Here is a 27,493-nt window from a genome sequence, read left to right on the forward strand (position 1 = left end):
GATGAACTCAGGGCTGGTACCCAGGTCCTGCGTCAGTTATATGCTTCAAAGACATGTAGAAAACTTTCTATCACTTTCACACGAATATCCATACGTAATGGAGGTACGTTCCATGAAAGAGCTGTCATTCAGTTTTTTTTTCTTTTTTTGCGAAAAAGAGAGCACTGCAGATGCTCACATGACCTTACAGAATGTCTACAGAGTTTTGGCAGTGAACATAATCTCGGTGAACCGTTGGACAAGACGTCTGTCATCACCGCAACACGGTCGCGCAAGCCTGTTTGATCTCCCGCATGCCGGCCGGCCGGACACAGCTGTGACTAGTGGAATGTTGGAACGTGCAGACACTCTCATTCGATCTCTGTTGATTCATTGTAGACGTGGGACAGCGGCTGGTCAAATATTAAAGAAAGAAATTTGCGAACAGCCGTGCAAATTGAGGAGTTACTTTATTTTCGCTGACAGTTTCGGCAGTTCAATGTTATCGATGTTGGCATAATGGGGCAATCTGTTTCTGGACGCCATGAATTCTACAACGAAAGCTTTTAGGCTTGACTGTTTGTGCTTTCGTTGTAGAATTCACGACATCCAGAAACAGATGGCCCCAGTACGACGATAACTTTCGCCAAGTTGGCCTGAAGATACCATATTGAATTGCCGAAACTGGTAGCGAAAATAAAATAAAATATCTTATCAATTTGCAGGGCTGTTTTGGCGAGTTCCTTTGATAAAACTCTCATTCGAAGTGATCAACCGATCACAGATAAACACCTCGCTGCTCAACTGGACGTCTTTGAGCTAGGTTCCTCGCCACCTAGCAGAAGACCATAAATAGCAACGAACGATCATCTGTGCAGAATTGCTGATCTTTTGTCAAACATAGTCACAGGTGATGAGACATGAGATCACCGCTTTGTAAACGGAAACAAAACAGCAATCCATGGGGTGACGCCACACCATCTCTCCTTCGAAGAAAAAGTTCTAAGTCTCATCCACAGCTGGTAAAGTCATGGTAACAATTTTCTGGGACACTGAAGCGGTTGTTCTGTTTGATGTCCTCCCTTCTGGTGCAACGATCAAGTCGGAAGTGCATTGGCTCAGACGTCGACCAGTAGAGTGGTACCATGCGGGCATACAGACACTGCCAATAAGGTGGCGAAAAACCGTCGCATTGAACTGAGTTTATGTTGAGAAATTTCGTTTTGTAGCCAAACAAGTGGGGAATAATACGGGTATCGGAATTTTAAATAAAACTAATCTGTTTTCAGAGAAAAATGTGTTGCGTTCCTTGTTGAACGCCCTCGTAGTTTTTGACTAAATCGTCCATATCTGCGTCTTTTCGTTTGCATGTAATCCTCATTGGGGCTTTTAAATCTAGAAAGTTTGTTATCATCTGTGTCAGTATTCTCAATACAGTGTAATTAAAATTAATTTGCACCCGAGAGCCGACGAAACGTTCGCCGCGTTGCTACCTGTCGCGGCGCACTGACAGTTCCAACAGATCGCATTTCGGCCAGATGGCAACTACGCAAGAGTTCACAAGCTTGAATGTAACGTATTGTTTCCGTCATATGCCAGGCAATAAGTGTGCGTAACTTTTAAGAGCAATATAATTTTAATCTTACTATAGTTGCAATGAACATTTACAATACGCTGGGTAAACGTCTCTGTCCAAAATAAATGAAGCGCACTAGTTTGCTTTTGTTCTACAATATTACTTTTATTGTGTTAACCGGTTTTCGGCTTACAAGCCATGTTCAGACATTTACTGAGTATTATCACCAAAGAAGTTACAATGTCTCTGTCCATGCTCAGCCATTTACGCAGCAGGAGACGCAACACAGGTCTTTGTCTCTGTATACTGAAGGGCGCTCGCAATTTGTGATTGTATATTTATTGGTCACCTTCGTTGTTGATAATATTCTCCTATTATAGCCGTGCGAAGAGTTGGTCGGTAGCCCCAAAGCACTGATTTCTACGTGTCGGCAACATTCGGACACTTCCTGTTGACCGCGGTCTCATTCAGATTGCTGCCCACCTCAGTGATCTAAACGAAATTAGAATTATATTAATACCGTCAGCTGCTGACGGGCGTTGATATATATCAACTGGGACAGGCGAAAATGTGTGCCCCGACCGGGATTCGAACCCGTGATCTCCTGTTTACATGGCAGACGCTCAATACATTTTTTTTTTAATCTCATTTTTTCCCTTTCGTTCGTTGCATCTGCTCGGGGCGGACTTAAACATCGGTTTAAGTTCGTTGTTGATCGATTAACTCAGTTTTTTTATTACAGAGGGCTGCTCACCCTCTGACCGAACACGCTGAGCTGCCGTGTCGGCGGATCCATCTGAGCCACCGAAGACACAGAGCAAAGGGTGACTGCACGGACTATCTCGCTCACGCCTCCCGCGAGACCCACATTCTCACCTTGTATGTCCACACACTACATTCGTAGTGTCCCACTCCAACACACCCATCTCTCGTGGAAGACATTCTTACCAAGTCCCATAAGATTTCGGGGAGTATGTGTGCATCCGCACAGAAGAAGAAGGTCATGGCCGGTGTTGCCCAAAGTATACACTTACATGACTTTGGTATCTATTCTTTCGGGCATGTCCGAAAGAACAGACACCATATCCATATCAGTGATCTAAAGTTGGGACTCTACAGATGATTGGTGAAGTGTTGTTGGTTTTACTATATATGTGAGCAGCGTTGACTAATAATAGTATTTGAACTTATATTTAAATGTACTATTGAACATGGGCCACTAACATAGATCTTTGATAGATGATTTAAATACCACTTTTTTCTACTCAGTGCATTGTATTACAATGATGATGGTGATTGCAATAACCTTAATTAATTTACTGTTCCTTGGCACAAATAAGCACTACATTTGAAGATGAGCATCTCTGTAAATATGCCGTCACGAATCCATGTAACTTCCTTGCCAAAATTTACAGCATAACAGCTGACCGATACGAGTCGGACACGCTCGTGAATTGTCAGTACTGGAAGACAAACGATAAGACATCCCTCCTCTCACGTTCTCCGCGTTACTTACCCCTCTGCCCCTGAGGTAATCGGCCTTCTTTATTTACCTCACACCTGAATTCACCATAGTCAATTAAAATTAAGCGCATCATAAAATATTACTTCTCTATAAGTACTTTTGTTTGTTCATGAGCAGGGAAACTGCATTTTAAGGAGCTCGTGAGATTAATTGACATTGTTGAAGTCGGCTGGTGGTTGATGGTCGGCTCCATAAAAATTATAAAAATGGACGTACGTATATATCAATGTATGTTCCACACCTCCTCCTAAAACACCGAACCAATTTTAACCAAACTTGGTACACATATCATTTACTATGCAGTAAAGAATCAATGTTGCGGTGAGAACCACCCACGTATCAAAGGTGTGAGTATGAAAAAATAGTGTAGCTCACCACGCGAAAATATTCATTCTTTAGTCATCCACTGTGTAGAATAAGTGGACTTAGAGACATTCAACAAACTTTGCACATAATTCTAAACCTATACGAAACGTTTTCCCATTGACAAATCCCAAAAAAATTATGAAAGGAAAAAAGGTTAACTTACTACTTTTTTGCTGTTGACACAGTAAACTGTCACATGAAGTATAACGTTTTATTTTCTTACTTCTTTACTACTACCTGTACTGGTGATACATTGTGCGGTCAGTTTTCACAAATACCACCGAATGTACCAGATAAATTATAACGTTGTATTGCACTTAGTTCCGGAGATATGACGTCACAAGCACTGAGATGCGTGAAAAAGTACCACATCACGTGGAACGTTTAAATTTATTACTTCGTTGCTACTAACTCTACCCGCAACACTTTTCGCAGACAGTATCTGCACCTACCTATTAAGATACCTACAAAACTTTATCATAGTTCAGGAGATATGGCATCGAATATTGCCACAGCATGCATGACGTTTTGATTAATTACATCTTTGCTAACTGCTCTATTCACAACAAATTTCGTACACAGTAGGCACATAGACCACTGAATGTACCTGCAAGGTTTCATGACTGTACAGCACATAGTTCAGGAGATGTTACGTCATAGACATTGAGCAGCGTGATAAAAAAAAAAAAACTGCAGTCCGAAATTCGCTGGAGATATATTGTACAAATATGCGTGGGCGTGGTCTCAGCTCTCTGAGACTGCAGATGTGTGTGCAAGTTGCATTTATGTGTGTGTGTGTGTGTGTGTGTGTGTGTGTGTGTGTGGGTGTGTGTGTGTGCGTGCGTCTGTGTATGTGTATCTACTGCTGACAAAGGCCTAAATGGCCGAAAGCTTTAATTGAGTGAATCTTTTTATTGTGCCTATCGCGACTCAGCGTCTCCGTTATATGGTACGTAGCAACTTTACTTCTCTGGTATTGTTACATTCCATCCTGGATTTTCCATTGTTTGATGAAATATAACTGATATGTATTCGACATGTGCGTGTGCTGGTAAAGCCAGGGGTAAAACCCTCCTTCTAAGGCCCTGGAACGATTTGTTACACGTATTATTTACAATCCGAAAAGAAGTATTGCAGGAATAAGAACCACAAGTCTCCTGTCGGGGTTAGTGTGAAGACGAGGAGATAGACAGCGAGGGGGAAATAGGAGACAGACACATATAGCAGGAGAAGGAGGAGGAGGGGTGGAAAAACTTAGGGAAGGGGGAACTGACAGAGAGAGGGGAGAGGAGAAAGGAAAGTGGAGGAGTTGGACAAAGACAGAGAAGAGGAAGAGTTAGGCAGAGGACAGAGGGAGAGGATGAAGGGAAGAGGAGTGTGTGGCCAGACAGAGGGGAGAGGTGGAGATGGACACACAAAGGAAGTGGGAGGAGATTAATTGAGAGAGGGGAAGGAGGAAAGAGAGAGAGGTGGAGGAGGAGCATGAGAAAGAGAGGGGGAGAAGGATATGGAATTACAGGAGGGGAATTAGGACATGGACAATGGAGCAAGGAGCTGATTTATAGAGAGAAGTGTAAGAGGAAATGGAAAGAGTGAGGGGTGTGGTTTATGTGGGCAAAGAGGGAGGGAAGGAGGAGATGGTCTAATAGAAGACTGGAATAAACACATACCTGGGCGACGCTGAGTAATCAGCTAGTATTATCACAAAACGTGGCTGACAACTGCTGGCCGTACAAATACTTATTTGGTCCATACAGAATCTTTCGAATTGTACTGTTAACTAAGCAGAAAATTAGGAGGGTAGTTAAGATAACGAATGAAAAGATGCTGAAAGTGTCTTCTCGCACAACATGACTAAAAGAAGACATAGATTGATAAGACACATACTGCAGCATCACGGAATTGTTAATCTGGCATGGCATGGAATCGTAGACATTGTAAAGAGAGGCCATGACTTGAACTATACAAAACAAGTCCAAACGGGTGCAGGCGGTAGTAATTATGGAAAGATGAAGAGGCTCGCAGAGCACAAACTAGCGTGGAAAGTCACAGAAGAGGGTTACCAGATCTTTTAATGAGGGATTTTTATAAGTCTCAGATATACTGTACAGGAACCTGTCCTGAGTTCCTGCCTAGCGGCTTTTCATGCGACGGCCCCTGGTATCGCAGAAAATCGATGCTGAAGTCTTATGCGCACCGTCTATACTTCCAATTTAATTCACACTTTCACCAAGTGGGCACAGTACTGAAGCTGACATTCACGGCCTTACTGGTTCAAATACGGCCTGTGTAATTTTAAATTTCATCGTAGAGAATATTAAATAGTGTATGTCATACAAAATTATTATACGATCGTATCTTCGCCATAGTAACTTCATTACAAAATCAATCGTTACAGCGATCTTTCTTCAAACGCGTATTCCGCTCGTAAAGGAATAGATTACAGAATCGTCGTACTCGCTACTGCTTACATCCCTCGCTATGCTAGAACACAAAATCATAAAGCACTACGCACATTTGATGAAAGCTGCTGCCTTGCAGGTACGCGGATTTTTAAGATGCGATACCGGTAGACACAGTTCGTTTAAATTTAAAAAGATTGGTCTTACTTCCATGAACTTCGATGCGAACCACACGTATTTAATCATTCCCATGAAAGCAGGTGCACTAAACTGATGCAGAGTCAAATCTCCCCTAGAAGCGATATCTCTATTACCCTTTAATAAGTCAGGAGCATTTTTAATTTTTTAGTGGAAATTTTAACCTGTCCGTTTAAGTAAACATCACAGGAGCAGCAAAGTAGAGTATATTTGGGTGGGATCATTTTTATGGTGAAGATGCATAGTTTTCTTACATCTTCAAAACTTTGATCGTAAAATGTCGGATCAGTCTGTCCACCCTACGAATCAATAACGAAAAGAAATTTTTCTTGTCCCGTGTACGGAAGTATGGCAGATTTTAAAAACCCTTTGTATAGCATTTTCTTAAACTTGCCTGATTTCGTGCAGGTCACAATTACATTTTCGGTTTACAAGTCAACTCATCTATTGTTTCCTGAACCATCAGACCAAATTCCCAGGATGTTTCTTGCATAGGCCTGCATAAGCAAATACGAGACAACTTCTTTTCTGACACAGTTATGCGGTACTGTGCTTGAAGGAATGACTAATATTGCTCAAATCGTTTCCGCTCCTGGTTCCTCGAAGGACCAGTTGCACGTCGATCGGTACTAGCAGCCGGTTTGATCGGTATTAATTGTATAATCGAGCTCAAAAAGAGTACTTTCGTCTGTATCTGGAATCCTTCCGCAGCTGCTAATACTTCGTTTATCGTTGCGAGCTCTTTGGAGCTGTCCATACGGTTCAAATGGCTCTAAGCGCTATTGGACTTAACATCTGACGTCATCAGTTCCCTATACTTAGAACTACTTAAACCTAACTAAACTAAGGACATCACACACATCCATGCCCGAGGCAGGATTCGAACCTGCGACCGTAGCAACAGCGCGGTTCCGGACTGAAGCGCCTAGAACCGCTGGCCCACAGAGGCCGGCGTGGAACTGTCCAGATATTTAGAATTTTAACAATGAACCACAAACGGAATACAAATGTGAAGCAACTGTGATTTATTAATGAAATTATTGCAGCTAAAATGACTATTTTGGAATAATTTTGCATTACATATACCATTTAATGGTAGTCTGTACGATGAAATTAAAAAGAAACAAAAAGAAAATAGTACACAGGCAGGATTGGAACCAGTCCATAACTGCAAAAGTGTTGTTGGTGCAGGATCTTGTGCACGAACTGAGTTCTCGATTATATCCCATAAATGTTCGATGGGATTCATGTCGAGCGACTGGGTGGCCGAATAATTCGCTCGAATTGTCCCAGACTGTTCTTCAAAAAAGTCACGAACAATAGTGGCCCGGTGACATCACATGAAGTCTATGAATGGCTGCAGATGGTCTGCAGGCGGCCGAACATAACCATTTCCAATCAAAGATAGGGTCAATTTGGCCAAAGGGCTTAGTACATTCCATGTAAATACAGCCCACACCATTATGCAGCCACCAACAGCTTCCCCAGTCCCTAGATGACAACTTGAGTCCATGGCTTCGTGGGATCCGCGCTCACTCAAACACTATCATTAGCTCTTACCGACTGATATTGAGATTCATTTGACCAGGGGCCCTATTCTGTATCGTTCATACCTATCGGTATAGTAGATTACTTTCGGTAGTGACGTCATTTTCGGTATCGAAATATCCTATTCAGTAAGCTTCTGAGACTTGGTATCGAACAGTCCTCCCACCGATTTTACGACAATTGTACCGAGAGGTTTTTGGATTTCGGTCTGGTCCTGTCGATCGGTGACATGTGGTTTATTTACACCTATAATTTGTTATTTTAAACATATTTAGCGGTTTTAGGTTTGGATTTAGTGACTGTGTTACTAAAGAATCACCAGAGGACGCATTTTGTTGGAAAGTGAGTTCATAATAGACTATTTTCCTTCGTTAGATATATGGTTAGGTTAGGTTGTTACTATGAATGATTACATAAAAAAAACGTTTTCGGTCAATATTCTCTCAAAATACGTGTTATTTTTATGCAAATAAGAATTTAAAGATCATCAAATATCAAGACATCGGCTCTGCTTACGTATATTACATGAGTGTGAACTGACGTTACTAGTGACTTTGTGCATTTTTTCCCACAAATGGGTTAGTTAGTAATTATCGAAACGTGTTTACAGCTTTCAAGTAACAATGGTAAACAATTATGTGAAGCCTGATATTGGAAACCTACCGAACTATCACGCGTTTATGACCTCCGCAGCACCGTTTCGCAACGAAGTCAGCCTACGTTCCTCTACACAATACTACAAGAATTGAGCACTGCAGGGCTGTTGTTTGGCGTGGCCAAGTGGTTAGTGCGCGAAAATGCGATACGATGCGAGGGGACCCGGGACTGCGTCTAGGTGGTTGCAAGATTTTTTTTTTTCCTCTTCATATATGCAACACGTTCTGAGACATTGTTATTCGTGGAAGTTGTTGCGGGTTGATATTTGTAATTATAGACACTCTGGAAATATTGATTATCCTTGAATTAATGTTTTATACTCCATGATGTGCGTTCCTTGGAATCACGGTGTTGTGTGTCCGTAACATTTTGGTGCCGAAACCCGGGAAGAAATTGTGATTTCCTGCGTGATTTCAACAATTAACGGCTTACTTCACGCTGTAGGAAACGAGAGACGACGTCGGACCGCATCACAAGCTAAGTCCATTCCAATATAATATGATCGCATGAACTGGTTGCTTCAAAACAATTTTTGCGGCTTTGTATTGGAAGCCTGAAACTTGCACTCAGAGTAGCTAGTTTTATTAAAAGGTTTTCGTTCACTTACGTTTGCGCATACGCTGTTTGTTAAACGTTTAAGCTATTCACAAGCGCACTCGTAAACAATCTTACAACAGCCGTCTTTAGTAAGACATAATGCAGGACGAATCAAAGATACAGTTAGCAAACTTCAAAAGAAAGCGAACTAGGGAGAGGACTAATGCTACGCGGTTTTGTGCGGCTGTTGACGCACTTACCATAGAAAGCCCGTTTGATGACTTTGAACATTACAGGTAACGTCTTCAAGAAACTCTAGAGAAGCTCGTTGCATTAGATGACGCTATTTATAATTGTCTCTCTGACGATGAATACAATGCAGACGTGCTGAGCTGTGAGGAATATATAGACAAAGTCAAACGCTACAAAAGCAATTGATTACAAGCTTTCAGCCAAAACGTCGCAGATGAATATCACGTCACCACCAGTGCTCACAGAACCAACTGTACTCCACTCTGTCAAGCTACCAGCAATAAAGCTTGAGTGATTTTGTGGAGATGTCGAAACGTGGTCCCGCTTCTGGGAACAGTTTGAATCGACCATTGATAAAGACCCATCCATTTCTACAGTAAACAAACATGTTTTCCTACGAGGGTATCTGTCAGGCGAACCGAAGTTGCTAGTAGATGGAATACCTATAACGGCTAACACGTTTGAAGAAACAAAGAAAATTTTATTGAATAGATAGGGAGATACCAATCGCATTATACAGGCGCACCTCGATTATTTGGATGCGCTAAAGCCTGTACAGTCAGCGACACCTGAAACGCTGAACAGTACATTCCTGGAATGTAACCGTCGTATTCAAGCACTGCGTGCCTTAGGAGAAGACGTCGTGGCATACGGTAAAATTCTCACTCCGAAAATTCTGCGTGCATTTCCCGCTGAAATGTGCCAGAAATGGGTCATTCATGCTAGAAGAACCGAAGGGGCGGAAGGAGATGTACTGAATCGACTTAACTTTTTGGAAGAAGAAATTCGTGGTGCTCTCACCGCACAAAAGATTCGTACAGAATATCAGTCATCTCCTAGCTTCACGCCCACTGCAGCACCGCTTCACATAAATTCAAAGCAAGCGAAAAATCCGCGTAAGCCTAAACGAGAAGTACCGGTACAATCATATTGCGTATTTTGCGAAGCTCGCTCTCATTGGGCCCAAGACTGCAACATAGTAACTGACAGCCAACAACGTATCGATAAACTAAAGCAGGATAATCGCTGTTTTATATGTCTAAACCGAGGTCATAATGCTAGAAACTGCAGTAAGAATGGCAAGGTCTCGTGTTCTAAGTGCAAGAAAAGTCATCACAAAGCTATCTGTACTGACATTGCTGCCTCTTCTTCATCTTCACAGCAAATTAGCTCTACAATTGTAAGTTCAGCAGGTTTTACTTATCTTCAGACAGCTCGAGTTTGGGTCAGTGGACCCGCAGGATTAAGCAAACTTACTCGCTGCGTTCTGGATAGCGGTAGTCAGTCAAGCTTCATTTCCAAATTCCTGATTGATGAGCTAGGTTTAAGAACTATAGAACATCGTGATCTAACTGTCACCGCCTTTGAAATGCCATCCGCAACTTCAACGCAAACGTAGAGTCGTAAAATTCACACTACAGGGTACATGGACTAATTCCAAGAAGTCTGTGACTGCGTTTGAAAACACATACTCATTTTCCGCGCACCCAACTGTGCCTTCCGATTTAAGAAAACTTGTACGCACACGGGGACTTCAGTTTACGGTCCTAATGGATGGTACAGAAGATCTTCCCATCGAGATTCTTATCGGAGCAGATTACTATTGGAAAATCGTTAAAGATTCCCCTCCGATTCGACTAACGTTGTTGTTCTGGTACCTTACATTCTAGGTTGGATTCTTAGTGGAAGCAAATCAAGCACCACGGCTAACCTTGTGACGGTAAACTACATCCGTTTAGAGACAGCGACAACAACAGACGATATTTTACGACGTTTCTGGAGTTTAGAAACAATGGGAATCACAGAAGATGAAACAACAACTCTGAATCCGAAGGAATTGGCGTTATTGTAAGATTTCTCAAAATCCTACTGCATCGAAGACAAAAGAAGAGACGTATCTTTCCCCAGAAAACTCAACGTTATGTTATCTAATAATCTTCAGCAAGCAGAGAAGAGACTTGCTTCACTGGAGAAAAAATTTACGAAGGACAAGAAACTGAAACAAATTTACGAGACGCGAATGGTAGAACACATCAAGAAGAAACATGTGGAAGTCACCCCTTCTGTACAGAAATTGCGTGACATATTTTATCTGCCATATCATGCAGTAAAGAAAGAGAAGTTAGGTGTCATCAAATGGAGGATTGTATTTGATGGTTCGTCGCACGTCCAGAATGCACGTTCATTGAATGACTCTTTAGAAATAGGTCCTAATATACTTCCTGATATTCTTTCAATATTACTGAGATATCGTCTACATCAAGTAGCGTTAATTGCCGATATCAAACAAGCATTTCTACAGTTAGTTCTTCACAGGAAAGATAGAGATCTCACGAGGTTTTTTGGTACAAAGTAATCGTAGATCAACAAGGAAACTATATTACAACTGACGAAAGGATTACATACCGCTTCACCCGGCTACCTTTCGTACTTACCTGCAGTCCGTTTCTTCTTGCAGCCACGCTGAAAGAACTTGCTGTAATGCACAAAACGAATTTTCCGCAAGCTGCTTTACTTGTTGAAGATAATATGTACATGGATGATTTGGTAGCAGGTGCTAAAGATGACAGTGCCGTAATTAACTTATATTATGAGCTTACATCACTGATGGGACAGATCAGTCTACCAACAGCAAAGTGGGCCACAAATTCAAGCCAACTGATTGGAATATGGCAATCAGAAGGTGTCATAAACACTACAGATACGGAGGTACTGGGAGTCCACTGGAACACACAGACTGATACGCTCAGTGTTGTTAACAACAATGTTACCGACAATGTTATAAATAGTCCTGCCACTAAGCGAGAAGTAGTACGAAACACTGCTAGATTCTATGACCCACTGGGTTTGTTGTCCCTCACTGCAAAAATAATTTTTCAAGAAATTTGATCAAGAGGAATTGAATGGGATGAGCTTTTACCCCTTGATCTTAGCAAACGCTGGCGAATGTGGGTATCAACATTGCCATCATGTTCACACATAAAAATGCCCCGATGGGTTGGTGTATCTGAAAACACTGAGCCAGAAATCCATGTCTTTTGCGACGCATCAGAAAAGGCCTACGGAGCAGTCCTACATGTACGGTGCGCCACAACAAATATGGTATCAGTACATTTAGTTTGCAGTAAAAACCGACTAGCTCCCATCAAAAAAATAACTCTTCCACGGCTGGAACTTCTAGCGACACTTCTTGGATCAAGATTACTTCATTATTTCTGTAAGGCTACGAGCTATAATGCAAGACGTGCAACATTGTGGACTGACTCAACTGTAGCTTTAGGATGGATAGAACATGACCCTAATCGATGGAAAACCTTTGTGTCAAACCATGTTACGGAAATACAACGACTAACGAATCCGTCGCAGTGGAGGCACTGCCCTGGTGACGAAAATCCAGCTGATCTAACCTCCGGAGGTCTCACAGCAGATAAACTTCACCATGCTGCTGTATGGTTCCATGGACCTGCTTGGTTAACAAAGAGCAGAACACAGTGGCCTCGAATTTTACTGACGGAAGAGCACTCCTTGCCAAAAAAGAAGAAATTAACAGACCAAGTCTTCATGGTACAAAGAACGATTCCTATTTTAACTGGTACAGTAGCTACTTCAAGCGGTTAAGAGTTACTTATTGAAAGAAAACAGAACATCTGGAGAACTAACAGCATCAGATTTGGGCGAAGCACGCACTTACTGGATTCAAGTTGTTCAACAGCAACATTTTGCTCTCGAACTGCATGCACTATACAACATCATGCCTCTACCACGTAATTCTCAGATAGCTCGCTACAACCCATTCTTGGACCTGCTTGGTCTTATTCGTCTCGGTGGACGGCTGCAGTTTGCAGAATTACCCAGAGATCAACGCCACCCGATTCTTCTTGAAGGACATCATCATTTCACACGTTTACTGATCCAGCAGACTCACATTCGTTTGCATCACCCTGGAGTAAACATAGTGTCATCTGAACTGAGAACAGAATTCTAGATCCTTAGAGCTCGACAGGCAATTAAATATGTTCTACACCGCTGCCTACCTTGTAAGCTGGTGAAAGCTCACGTTGTTCAACAAACTGAGGCTCCATTACCAGCTGAACGAGTCTCACCACTGAAACCATTTACAGTAACAGGTATTGACTTTGCTGGTCCATTATATGTCAGACAAGGACATATTACGAAGAAAGCGTATATTGCTCTATTCACACGCGCAACAATACGAGCCATACACCTGGAACTATGCTCAGATACGTCAACTGACAGATTTCTTCAAGCGCTACAAAGGTTTGTCGGAAGACGAGGAGTGCCCAGCACAATTTACACTGCTAATGCTACTACCTTCCATGCCACGCACTTAGAACTGAAGGAGCTCTGGCAGGATCTCATGGCAAGCAAGACGCACAAGTACCTCGCCCAGCAAGCCATCACTTGGTAATTCATCGCCCCACACGCGCCTTGGTGGGGAGGATTTTGGGAACGGATGGTGGGATCTGTCAAACGCTGCCTGAGAAAAGTTTTAAGACAGTCACAGTTGGACGAAGAAGGTCTCAACACAATCCTGGCCAGCATAGAAGCAGCACTAAACTCTAGACCAATTACGCAAGGGGGAGAGGTTGGTTCAAATGGCTCTGAGCGCTATGGGACTCAACTGCTGAGGTCATTAGTCCCCTAGAACTTAGAACTAGTTAAACCTAACTAACCTAAGGACATCACAAACATCCATGCCCAAGGCAGGATTCGAACCTGCGACCGTAGCTGTCTTGCGGTTCCAGACTGCAGCGCCTTTAACCGCACGGCCACTTCGGCCGGCAAGGGGGAGAGGAATCTGAGCCACTGACGCCAGAACATTTCTTTGTAGGTGATCAACTCACAACACTACCTACTGGTCCAGAATCACCAGTTAGAAAGGACTTGTCCAAGGAATTTCAACGGCTGCAGAAGGTGGTAGAACACTTCTGGAACAGGTGGAAGAAAGAATATCTGATCCTGCTCAAAAACTTCCATGAAACTCATCAACCAAGGCCAGGTTCAGGAAGACTCCAGCTGGGGGATGTCGTTCTTTTACAAGAGGATGTTCGTCCACGACACATGTGGAGGAAGGCGCGGATAGAAGATCTTCACGAAGGAAGAGATGGGAAAATACGAATTGTAACCTTACGAACTTCAGAAGTATCCATAATCTCACACCCCGTTCAACTGGTCATTCCTTTAGAAGTTGGCCAGGGTGGGGAGGGTGTTGCGGGTGCATATTTGTAATTATAGACACTCTGGAAATATTGATTATCCTTGAATTAATGTTTTATATTCCATGATGTACGTTCCTTGGAATCACGGTGTTGTGTGTGCGTAATATAAGTTAACATTTTTCTGCAGTGTTCGTTATTACTTACATGTAACAGCGCACTTCCTCAGTAATGATTTCGTGATTTCTGTTAGTTTAAACAACGAAATATGAAATTGTTGGATATGAAATTGCTGTGAGTGAAACAAGCGACAGTGACATTTATATTTTTTCTTGTCAGAAATAATTCACCATTTTTCCGAATATGTAGTGATTTCCGAGTATGCGGTTAGACGGGAATCTAAGAGCACAACCTAAGTTACTGGGAATGTAACTAGCAGCAGTCATCATCATAATCTTGCTTGTCACGAGAATTTATCTGCAATCGAATCCTCCACCACTGTAGACAGAGATGAAAGATCTCTGCCGTAATATTTTTAGACTGTAGCACCATACATGAAACATTTTCATTCATGAGAAGCATGTTATAAGGTTCGACGAACTGCAGGAGCTCTCGAAAATGCCTTTTTTTCAGTTTTGTTTTTAAGACCCAAATCGTTGATGTATCATATAGGGAAGTGGGCTACTTAATCATGCGGATCTCTGGGAGCGAGTTATGACCACATTCTGTTTATCTTCTTATCCTTTGAAACTCTAAGTATCAATTTTTCGGGTGTTTTTACAGTTGTATTGGTACATCTACATCTACATCTAAATATTACATTGCAATTCACATTTAAGTGCTTGGCAGAGGGTTCATCGAACCACGATCATACTATCTCTCTACCATTCCACTCCCGAACAGCGCGCGGGAAAAACGAACACCTAAACCTTTCTGCTTCCCCATGAACCATGGACCTTGCCGTTGGTGGGGAGGCTTGCGTGCCTCAGCGATACAGATGGCCGTACCGTAGGTGCAACCACAACGGAGGGGTATCTGTTGAGAGGCCAGACAAACGTGTGGTTCCTAAAGAGGGGCAGCAGCCTTTTCAGTAGTTGCAGGGGCAACAGTCTGGATGATTGACTGACCTGGCCTTGCACATTAACCAAAACGGCCTTGCTGTGCTGGTACTGCGAACGGCTGAAAGCAAGGGGAAACTACGGCCGTAATTTTTCCCGAGAGCATGCAGCTTTACTGTATAATTAAATGATGATGGCGTCCTCTTGGGTAAAATATTCCGGAGGTAAAATAGTCCCCCATTCGGATCTCCGGGCGGGGACTACTCAAGAGGACGTCGTTATCAGGAAAAAGAAGACTGTCGTTCTACGGATCGGAGCGTGGAATGTCAGATTCCTTAACCGGGCAGGTAGATTTGAAAATTTAAAAAGGGAAATGGATAGGTTAAAGTGAGATATAGTGGGAATTAGTGAAGTTCGGTGGCAGGAGGAACAAGACTTTTGGTCAGGTGAATACAGGGTTATAAACTCAAAATCAAATAGGGCTAATGCAGGAGTAGGTTTAATAATGAATAAAAAAATAGGAGTGCGGGTAAGCTACTACAAACAGCATAGTGAACGCATTATTGTGACCAAGATAGACACGAAGCCCATGCCTACTACAGTAGTACAAGTTTCTATGCCAACTAGCTCTGCAGATGATGAAGAAATTGAAGAAATGTATGATGAGATAAAAGAAATTATTCAGGTAGTGAAGGGAGACGAAAATTTAATAGTCATGGGTGACTGGTATTCGGTAGTAGGAAAAGGGAGAGAAGGAAACATAGTAGGTGAATATGGATTGGGGCTAAGAAATGAAAGAGGAAGCCTCCTGGTAGAGTTTTGCACAGAGCATAACTTAATCATAGGTAACACTTGGTTCAAGAATCATGAAAGAAGGTTGTATACATGGAAGAATCCTGGAGATACTAGAAGGTATCAGATAGATTATTTAATGGTAAGACAGAGATTTAGGAGCCAGGTTTTAAATTGTAAGACATTCCCAGGGGCAGATGTGGACTCTGACCACAACCTATTGGTTATGAACTGTAGATTAAAACTGAAGAAACTTCAGAAAGGTGTGAATTTTAGGAGATGGGACCTGGATAAACTGAAAGAACCAGAGGTTGTACAGAGTTTCAGGGAGAGCATAAGGGAACAATTGACAGGAATGGGGTAAAGAAGTACAGTAGAAGAAGAATGGGTAGCTCTGAGAGATGAAGTAGTGAAGGCAGCAGAGGATCAAGTAGGTAAAAAGAGGGCTAGTAGAAATCCTTGGGTAACAGAAGAAATATTGAACTTAATTCACGAAAGGAGAAAATATAAAAATGCAGTAAATGATGCAGGCAAAAAGGAATACAGACGTCTCAAAAATGAGATCGACAGGAAGTGCAAAATGGCTAAGCAGGGATGGCTAGAGGACAAATGTAAGGATGTAGAGGCTTATCTCACTAGGGGTAAGATAGATACTGCCTACAGGAAAATTAAAGAGACCTTTGGAGAAAAGAGAACCACTTGTATGAATATCAAGAGCTCAGATGGAAACCCAGTTCTAAGCAAAGAAGGGAAAGCAGAAAGGTGGAAGGAGTATAAAGAGGGTCTATACAAGGGCGATGTACTTGAGGACAATTTTTGACAGAGCACTGAAAGACCTGAGTCGAAACAAGGCCCCGGGATTAGACAACATTTCATTAGAACTACTGATGGCCTTGGGAGAACCAGTTCTGACAAAACTCTACCGTCTGGTGAGCAAGATGTATGAGACAGGCGAAATACCCACAGACTTCAAGAAGAATATAATAATTCCAATCGCAAAGAAAGCAGGTGTTGACAGATGTGAAAATTACCGAACTATCAGTTTAATAAGTCACAGCTGCAAAAGACTAACGCAAATTCTTTACAGACAAATGGAAAAACTAGTAGAAGCCGACCTCGGGGAAGATCAGTTTGGATTCCGAAGATATATTGGAACACGTGAGGCAGTACTGACCTTACGACTTATCTTAGAAGAAAAATTAAGGAAAGGCAAATCTACGTTTCTACCATTTGTAGACTTAGAGAAAGCTTTTGACAATGTTGACTGGAATACTCTCTTTCAAATTCTAAAGGTGGCAGGGGTAAATACAGGGAGTGAAAGGCTATTTACAATTTGTACAGAAACCAGATGGCAGTTATAAGAGTCGAGGGGCATGAAAGGGAAGCAGTGGTTGGGAAGGGAGTCAGACAAGGTTGTAGCCTCTCCCTGATGTTATTCAACCTGTATATTGAGCAAGCAGTAAATGAAACAAAAGAAAAATTTGGAGTAGGTGTTAAAATCCATGGAGAAGAAATAAAAACTTTGAGGTTCGCCGATGACATTGTAATTCTATCAGAGACAGCAAAGGACTTGGAAGAGCAGTTGAACGGAATGGACAGTGTCTTGAGAGGGGGATATAGGATGAACATCAACAAAAGCAAAACGAGGATAATGGAATGTAGTCGAATTAAGTCAGGTGATGCTGAGGGAATTAGATTAGGAAATGAGACACTTAAAGTAGTAAAGGAGTTTTGGTATTTGGGGAGCAAAATAACTGATGATGCTCGAAGTAGAGAAGATATAAAATGTTGACTGGCAATGGCAAGGAAAGCGTTTCTGAAGAAGAGAAATTTGTTAACATCGAGTATAGATTTAAGTGTCAGGAAGTCGTTTCTGAAAGTATTTGTATTGAGTGTAGCCATCTATAGAAGTGAAACATGGACGATAAATAGTTTGGACAAGAAGAGAATAGAAGCTTTCGAAATGTGGTGCTACAGAAGAATGCTGAAGATTAGATAGGTAGATCACATAACTAATGATGAAGTATTGAACAGAATAGGGGAGAAGAGGAGTATGTGGCACAACTTGACGAAAAGAAGGGACCGGTTAGTAGGACATGTTCTGAGGCATCAAGGGATCACAAATTTAGCACTGGAGGGCAGCGTGGAAGGTAAAAATCGTAGAGGGAGACCAAGAGATGAATACACTAAGCAGATTCAGAAGGATGTGGGTTGCAGTAAGTACTGGGAGATGAAGAAGCTTGCACAGGATAGGGTAGCATGGAGAGCTGCATCAAACCAGTCTCAGGACTGAAGACCACAACAACAACAAACCTTTCTGTTCGAGCTCTGGTTTTTCTTATTTTATTTTGATGATCATTCCTACCTATGTAGGTTGGGCTCAACAAAATATTTTCGCATGTACAATGTGGTACTAGAAACTATTTCTAACTCATGTTTCGAAACGTAAAATCCAAAGCACGATGTCAGTGTGAATGAGAATAAGATGATATAATGCGGCATTTACGACATTCTGCAGAATACAGTCAAATACGCTATCGTTATTAGGCTTGCATGGAAATATGCGGTCAGAGAAACTGTAAAAATATTTTGCATTTCAGCTGATACTGTTAAGGAGGAGGCAAGGGCGATGATGGCGGGCACGTCAGTTCGATGGAATGCGGCGTCATGCATTTTGGCAATTTAAACGCAATTTTAGGTACTTGGAGGAATAGCGCTCCTGTGTCGTCCGCTAGCCGCTTTGTGTTCGTGGCACTGTGCCTGCCGCAGTGCGCATGCGCGGATTGCGGCCGCTTGCTTTTGATTGGCTTGCGCGACCCGAACCAACAACTGCGCTTTGGTTCTCTAGACCCGAACGGTATCGCTACCGAAATGCATGCTGAAAAAATGCGGAGACTCTAATTCGAGTATTAGACCGTTCGGTGCTCTTTAGTACCGAAACGATCGGCACAATGGCGTAAAGATACAGAATAGGCACCCACGCCACGATTTTCTAGTCGTCTGCGGTCCAACCGATATGTCGACGAGCGCAGGAGAGGCGCTTTAGGCGTTGTCGTGCTGCTAGCAAAGGGACTCGCGTCGACCGTCTGGTGCCGTAGCCCATTAACACCAAATTTCGCCGCATTTTTCTAACGGATATCTTCGTCGTATGTCCCATATTGACTTCCGCTGTTATTTCACACAGTGTTGCTTGTCTGTTAGGACTGGCAAATCTACACAAGTGCCGCTGCTATCGGTCGTTAAGAAAAGGCTGCTGCTGAAATTTCGTATTCTCAGCACACTCTTGACGCTGTGGGTCTAGGAAAACTGAATTCCCTAACAATTTCCGAAACAGAATGTCCCATGCGTTTAGTTCCAACCACCATTTCGCTTTTAAGGTCTGGTAATCCCAGTCGCGCCGCCATAATCACGTCGGAAACCTTTTGACATGAATCACCTGAGTACAAATGACAGCTATCGCCAATGCACTGCCCCTCTGTGCACACGACACTACCGTCATCTGTATATATACAAATCACTATCCTATGACGTTTGTCACCCTAGTGTACAGTATAAAATTACGAAGTTCTTGGATGCTGGCCAACAGGTTCCGTGCTCCATCACCAAGCGGGATCCAGCGCTCCGCCGTGGCTGACTAAAGAAGCAGCTGGTGTTTATCGCAGCAGACATGCGCTAGCGGTAGCAGGCTGGCACCGCGAGCCGCATTTCTGCCCGGGTAGCTGGCGGGTAGCTGCCGCCGGCAAGATGGTATCGCGCGCGTGCTGCCCGTCATCATTCCACTTGGCGAGCCGAGGGGCCGCCATGAATGTGTAATACCGCACGCCGGACGCCGGACGCGGGCCGCTCATTAATATCATTCCGGCCGTTACGTTACGCACCGGCTGCCGCTAAACCCTCGCCTTCCTCGCGAAATTAAAACCCGCGCCTGCGTTATTTTCCGACCATTGTTTACGAAGATTAATGTACCCTTGCTCGGCGGCAAGGTCGCTTTTGTTGCGGCCGCTGCGAGTGTCGTCGCCCCGGCGCGGTCGTTCACTGAACTCTTCGGGCGCAGCAGATCCGACCGAGTGCGAAGGCGAGCGCGGAGCGATTTCGTGAACGACGTGACAGGCGTGGCGAGCGAACCTTCCTGGCCACCGCTCTGCCTGCTGCGTCGAATAAGTGGAGTGGTTGCAGTCACTACGTATGAACTGCACCCATTGCTCAACTTAAGAATAATGCTTACATACTGCCATCTACTTTAATTAATACGACCGAAAAATTAAACGTTTATAACGACGTTTCATTTTTGTTATTGATTAATAGTTACTGATTACACTACCGACCAAAGCGTAGAGTCTTTGACAGACTTACTTGAAACAATTCATTGTGTCTGCGATGTCACCGTCCTAAATACGGTTTGTTTTGCTCCAGCCCTTTGTCCCCACTTGACGACACGACTCAACGTGTTTTATGGGACCCAGTGAGGTTGTGCGATAGTTAAGACTCTGGACTAGTGTTGCGCATGGAGGGTATCTGGGTATCCTGATTTAGGTTTTCTGTGGTTTCAGTAAATAGCTTAAGGTAAATATCGACATGGTTCCTCTTTTTCATATGGAACGGATAATGTCAGTCCCCGTCTTTCTCCAATCCATCTTCTGCCTCGTCTGTAATGACCTTACTGTTGACAGAACATTGCACTATAATCGTTGTTATTTGGATACGAGGACATATGCTTCTCTAATCTTTCATATGATGTTGACTGATTAAACGATTTTTGTCACTTGTTAACGACCTGTACCAACACCGGCTCAAAGGAAGGCCTCGGCGCTTGTTGGTGGCGTCACATTAGCTAGGCAAGGCGAATGCCAGGTCTGTTGCAGGCAGAAACGCCTGGGAGTGCTTATCACTTTGGTATTGTTTTGGATTCTGCAGTTTTATTTAGATGAAAGATTTTCTTACTATCGTAAAGCTACAAATGAAGATCATGGTTCTGTATTACTGAATCCTGTCGAAACAAACGTAGATCAATATGAGAAGATGCTTTGCCCCATTGCAAGCTTCGGAAATTTTACATTCAAGTAACTATATTTACTCGATCCATTTTGTTATAGAAACTTACCCCAATCGTTACAATTAACTCGTTTCTTTTATTTATTTATTTTCGTTTGACATCGTCACTGGAAATGTGAACTAATTCACATGTGTAAATGTCCAACCGTTGCCAGTCATTACATTACAGTCGTTTTCAACGAAAGGAGTTCTAAACAGGAAACAAAATAGCTTCATACATCGAAAATACTGCTGATCTTAAACTTTTTTTAAACATGCACATTAGAAAAGATAAATATTCCCCTCTTGCAACTGAAAGGAGAAACTTTGTAAGATAAAAAGATTTTATTTGATAAAACAAGTATCTCTCTTTTGCCTCTTCTTCTGTCCCCCACCCCCTCCCCCAACGTGTACAATCGCAAGATATTTCATTAACATTCTGTGCTCCTCATCCCATAGTCAACCAAGATACCTAAAGAAGAGCACCAATATGTTCACAGTTTCTTGTAAAAGAAACCCAGTACAAACCTAATTTCCTCAGATTTACAAATAAGGTAAAGAAGCACGAATTCTGTTGCTGCTGGACCATGAAGTTGTTTTTGTATGTCAATCCTTAAAACAGGTGGATATTTAAGTTCAAAAGTACACTATTTGTTAAGAAGTGTAATGAATTGCACAATTAATTGATTGCAGAAATCTCTCAGAACAATGTGTGTGTTGGTCAACTACCGCCGATAGTTTCACATTTTCCTGTGTCAGAGAGGGAGACACCACCATTGTGAGTATGCCTGCAACAGACCTAGCGTTCGCCGTGCCTAGCTGACGTGGCGTCACGAACAAACGCCGAGGCCTTCCTTTGAGTCGGTGTTGCCTATAGTCGGATTTTGTGTTCCAAGGGTTCTCACATCTAGCCTAACACCGGAAACACCTTCAAGTGTCCTACAACTTCAGAAATTGAGAAGCGACCCCCCCACAGCTGATTCCCTATTCTTGCTACCCTGGCACACCTCCATCATCACATCCTGCCTGGTAATCATCTGCAAACACCCTTCTTCTTTCCCAAACAAATTCAAGAAGTTCCTCGCCCATCCCATGATATTTCATCCTGTCAACTGTAGCCCATTCAACCCATTCCAAACTAAAGAAAAGGTACAACTAACACTCTTCCTGCCCTCCCTGAAATCCAAACCATCTCCTAATTCATACAGTCCAACTATCATTTCCCTCCTTTATGTATATCGCACATCCTTTTTCATATAATCTTCACTGCAGTCCACATCCTCCGACAACAATTTGTTACAAGGACCATTGGTAGTCAGCTTCCTTGTCGCACATCACCGTCACCTTGTCGTAGATTTATGAACTGTATCTCTTTAAAATTTAGTTTTGTACACTACTGGCCATTAAAATTGCTATACCACGAAGATGACGTGCTACAGACGCGAAATTTCACGGACAGGTAGAAGATGCTATGATATGCAAATGATTAGCTTTTCAGAGCATTCACACAAGGTTGTCGCCGGTGGCGACACCTACAACGTACTGATATGAGGAAAGTTTCCACCCGATTTCTCATACACAAACAGCAGTTGACCGGCGTTGCCTGGTGAAACGTTCTCGTGATGCCTCGTGTAAGGAGGAGAAATGCGTACCATCACGTTTCCGACTTTGATAAAGGTCGGATTGTAGCCTATCGCGGTTACGGTTTATCGTACCGCGACATTGCTGTTCGCGTTGGTCGAGATCCAATGACTGTTAGGAGAATATGGAATCGGTGGGTTCAGGAGGGTAATACGGAACGCCGTGCTGGATCCCAACGGCATCGTATCACTAGCAGTCGAGATGACAGGCATCTTATCCGCATGACTGTAACGGATTGTGCAGCCACGTCTCGATTCCTGAGTCAACAGATGGGAACGTTTGCAAGACAACAACCACCTGCACGAACAGTTCGACGACGTTTGCAGCAGCATGGACTATCAGCTCGGAGACCATGGCTGCGGTTACCCTTGACGCTGCATCACAGACAGGAGCGCCTGCGATGGTGTACTCAACGACGAACCTGGGTGTACGAATGGCAAAACGTCTTTTTTTCGGATGAATCCAGGCTCTGTTTACAGCATAATGATTTTCGCATCCGTGTTTGGCGACATCGCGGTGAACGCACATTGGAAGCGTGTATTCGTCATCGCCTTACTGGCGTATCACCCGTCGTGATGGTATGGGGTGCTATTGGTTACACATTTCGGTCACCTCTTGTTGGTATTGACGGCACTTTGAACACTGGACGTTACATTTCAGATGTGTTGCGACCCGTGGCTCTACCCTTCATTTGATCCCTGAGAAACCCTACATTTCAGAAGCATAATGCACGACCGCATGTTGCAGGTCCTGTACGGACCATTCTGGATACAGAAAATGTTCGACTGCTGCCCTGGCCAGCACATTCTCCAGATCTCTCACCAATTGAAAACGTCTGGTCAGTGGTGGCCGAGCAACTGGCTCGTTACAATGCGCCAGTCACTACTCTTGATGAACCGTGGTATCGTGTTGAAGCTGCATGGGCAGTTGTACCTGTACACGCCATCCAAGCTCTGTTTGTCTCAATGCCCAGGCGTATCAGGGCCGTTACTACGGCCAGAGGTGGTTGTTCTGGGTATTGATTTCTCAGGATCTATGCACGAAAACTGCGTGAAAATGTAATCTCATGTCATTTCTAGTATAATATACTTGCCCAATGAATACCTGTTTATCAACTGCATTTCTTCTTGGTGTAGCAATTTTAAAGTCAAGTAGTGTATTTCATTTGTGTTGTAAATTGAAAGTTGACGAGTAGCAACTTGGCCACAGCCCAATCTCGCAAAACGGTTGGGATATGCATAATACATAAATTACAGAAACAGTATTTCATAATATGCTGTCAATGGTATTCCGATTCTGCATAATACTTATACATAATATATTAACTCTGCATACGGTGTAGTAGTTACATGCTTGTAACCTGTAACATACATTGTCTTGATCTACTTACTGTAACTGTTCCTCGTATACATTAGCACGCTAGTATTTTATTACGAACTTCCAACATGCTGGAGTAGCGTGGGTCAGCAATTTCTGTTAATCAGTAGAACGAAAAACGAGTCCAAGTTGCAAGTTTTTACTTTTTATTCATTCGATGACTGGTTTCGGACCGAGACTCATTTTCAAATCGTCATAGGATAGTCGGAAATGACATTTCCGACGATATGAAAAACGTGCAATGAACATTTATGGTGCATACAGACATCTGTGTGAATAAAAAGTAAAAATTTGGAACTTGGACTGGTTTTTCGTTCTAGTATGTTTTTGTTCACTTGAGAGTGACCTGAAGATCGAATCAGGCCAATCTTTCATATAAATACAGCAATGTACAGCCCAAAGCCGAAAATATCTGCACTTAAGTTTTCAGATTCGTCATAAATAGAGACCGGATTATATGCGTCATAAAAACCTTAAAAAATGCATGCAAATATGCATTAAAATGTTTAAAAAAGCATGAAAAATGTCGAAATATGCAAGATCAAATAATAAAAAAACATGGTAGTTACTGCGTACGTTACATCTAAACGTCGAACCCGTGCATAGCAATTACGAGGAAGAGGGCCGGCCACGCGAAAAATCGGTACATTTAGAATGCTAATATCATTTTTTGAATACTTGCTGGTAGAGGCTAGGAAGGGGGCCTTTCTGGGATTATTTTCTAAAAATTTGCAAAATGGGTATTCATACCGTATTTCAAGAATTGTTCCTTCTTTGCTATTGTTGACGGTAACAAGCGGATTTGGTGCGAGTGAGTCGCAGCGAAACAATTGATATGTACAGGCCCAACTTCGAGATATACCGCAAGCAGAAGGGCACTCTCAAAAACTTCGTAATATTGTATTTAAAAAACAACATACAATCATGAATGTTTCTGAAGAGCATTAACTTTTAATTAATACTATTGGACCAAAGCATCATTTACAATTTATTTTACATTTTTCTACTATTGTAAACATAAACGACCAAGTACTATTCCAAATCCTTGGTAGTGAGATTGTGTCTTCGAGCACTCAAAACATTTTTATGAGCAGAAAAGGATTGTTCTACGTCAACTGAGGTAACTGGGCAGTATTGGGTGCTATGTTAGCACTTATTGTTTCTGGTAAAGTTCACCCATCCCATTAATAAAACTATCACTGTGGCACAAGGGTCCAACACCTGGGTTATTGTCTAAAATGTTTTCAAACTTTTCTTTGAATTTTCTTGGGAATACCTCCAGCAATGGGGAGTTCACTAGAATAATTTTATTCATTAACGGAATAAATTAATTCAACGACAAACACTGACTTTCAAGCTTTTTAATACTTGCAGGTATATGGGAAAAATGAGTGCTAATCACAGTAATGTCTTTTTTAATACCGAAATCATTAGATGGTTCCTTGCACTGGTAAACTGCCAAAGACTTTACATTAACGAAGTTGTTTACCACCCCTCTGGTGGCCTCAAAATGTTCATTGTAAAACAACACAGCTTCGACCCACGTACCCTAACGAGCTACTACTGGTTCGGGATGTAAAGGCACATTTGGTAGTTTTTCTTTGTAGGTTTTGATGCAGGCAGGAGCCTTTAGAAACACTTTATTTGTGGATGAAATCAATTTATTTACATTTACTGAAAGGGTACAGTACCGCCCGACATTTAAAATAGGTACAACATTCTTCGTTGTTCTTGTCTTTTCTTGTCTTTTTGTAATAATAACTCAATTTCACTTAATACACCGAAGTCGGATACCAGTGTAGGAAAGAATGACAATTTATTTATTTAACTGACCACATGTGCACTCCCACAAAATAAATCCCTACATCCAATTTGGTGAGATCTGCGAAATGAATGAATGTATGGTCGTCTGCTAAGCACAGATAGTGAATGTGAATATATGATCATTTTTGAGACGATCTTTTGGTCACCTTTGGTGGAACCAAAGAGATGAAATTTACCGGAGCTTTGAGCGCCTGAAATGTGGCTGACCAATGGGTAGCATGGTCTTCCCCCACCTCGACGGAGGTGCGAGATGACCTGAATAACGGCCATGTTTCAGCACTCTGCTGCTGGATCTAGTGTTGGTAAGACCTGTCTTAGGTGTGCTCCGTAAAGACAAAAGAGTGGAGATATGGTATGTGTGTGAAATACTTAAGAGTAATTTGGAATAATAATTTATCTATTTCAGGAACTTTTGTGGAGAGAATTAAATGTCAGGCAGTTAATATTAAGGGGATCGTAGTAATCTTCGGAAGTGACCAACGGTCACAATGAAACCACGTGTAGCAATAAGTTGAAATACTTCCGAGTGCTTAAGTTAAGCTGAATTACTAGCGTGTGTACTATAAATTGGAAATATATAAGAAATGGCGTGTGCAGGACTTGAAATTAGAGACGAGTACTTCCACGTGGTGAGTACTATGTGAGTCTCAATCTGTGTATGAGAAGTACTCGTCCATGGTATCAGTTGAGGACTCGCGTGTGTAACGAATATGTTCTTAATATTACTTTGCGTGTAATGTTCCCGTGTGACGCTTGATTCAAACTCTAATGCTCTGAGAGAGAAGCAAGGTGAGTCAGCTGTCTATCCAGCAACGCCACTTGGCTTGCATTGCACAGGAAGACGTGCATATATCCTCCAGAGTTCGTAGTAGGAAAGAAAAGTTACGAAGTGGGGCAGTGTCGTGTGAAACTGGGATAAATACTAATTGAAGTTGGAAAGCTGAAAGTGATGTGATTATAACGTTGTGACTATTCCTTGTGTTGTATTCCATGTCGCAGTGTGGTGTATGTCATGTAATTTAAGTATGTGTGGTTTGCATGGGAGAGTAGCAAGGTAGTTTCAGAGGTAGTGGGTTATGCATGTTCCTTTTGTACCGCTCGGTCTGGAGGAAAGTTTCGTGATGATGGTTGTGAGAGTCGAAGTGTGAGATATAGCAAAAGATCCACCATCCTATCCAGAAAATGCACTGTAGCGTTAAATAATTACGAGGCCATAAGATAGAGAATCACCAATGTAAAGCCGTGCCCACTGGGCGGAATTTCTCATCTGCAATTGTTGTAGGTTATAGAATTTGTGTGTTTAGGTTATAGAATTTATCGGAATAAATAAGATAGTGAAAAGAAAAAGATTGGTGGGCTTTTCCTCCGAATTGTATGTTGTCATGATATCTAGACTTTATAATGTGTGCGACATTCATATTCAGTGCGATGGCCACGTGTTGATCAAAGCCGTTAAATAAGAAAGAAAATGTGGTATTGCCAGTGCGTAGTGAACAGTCAGAGTTGTGTAAATTACTAATAGTCAGATGTGCGTTTCCGTTGCGTAATATTCA

This window comes from Schistocerca piceifrons, chromosome 4, assembly GCF_021461385.2.
Source record: "Schistocerca piceifrons isolate TAMUIC-IGC-003096 chromosome 4, iqSchPice1.1, whole genome shotgun sequence".
Classification (NCBI taxonomy): domain Eukaryota; kingdom Metazoa; phylum Arthropoda; class Insecta; order Orthoptera; family Acrididae; genus Schistocerca; species Schistocerca piceifrons.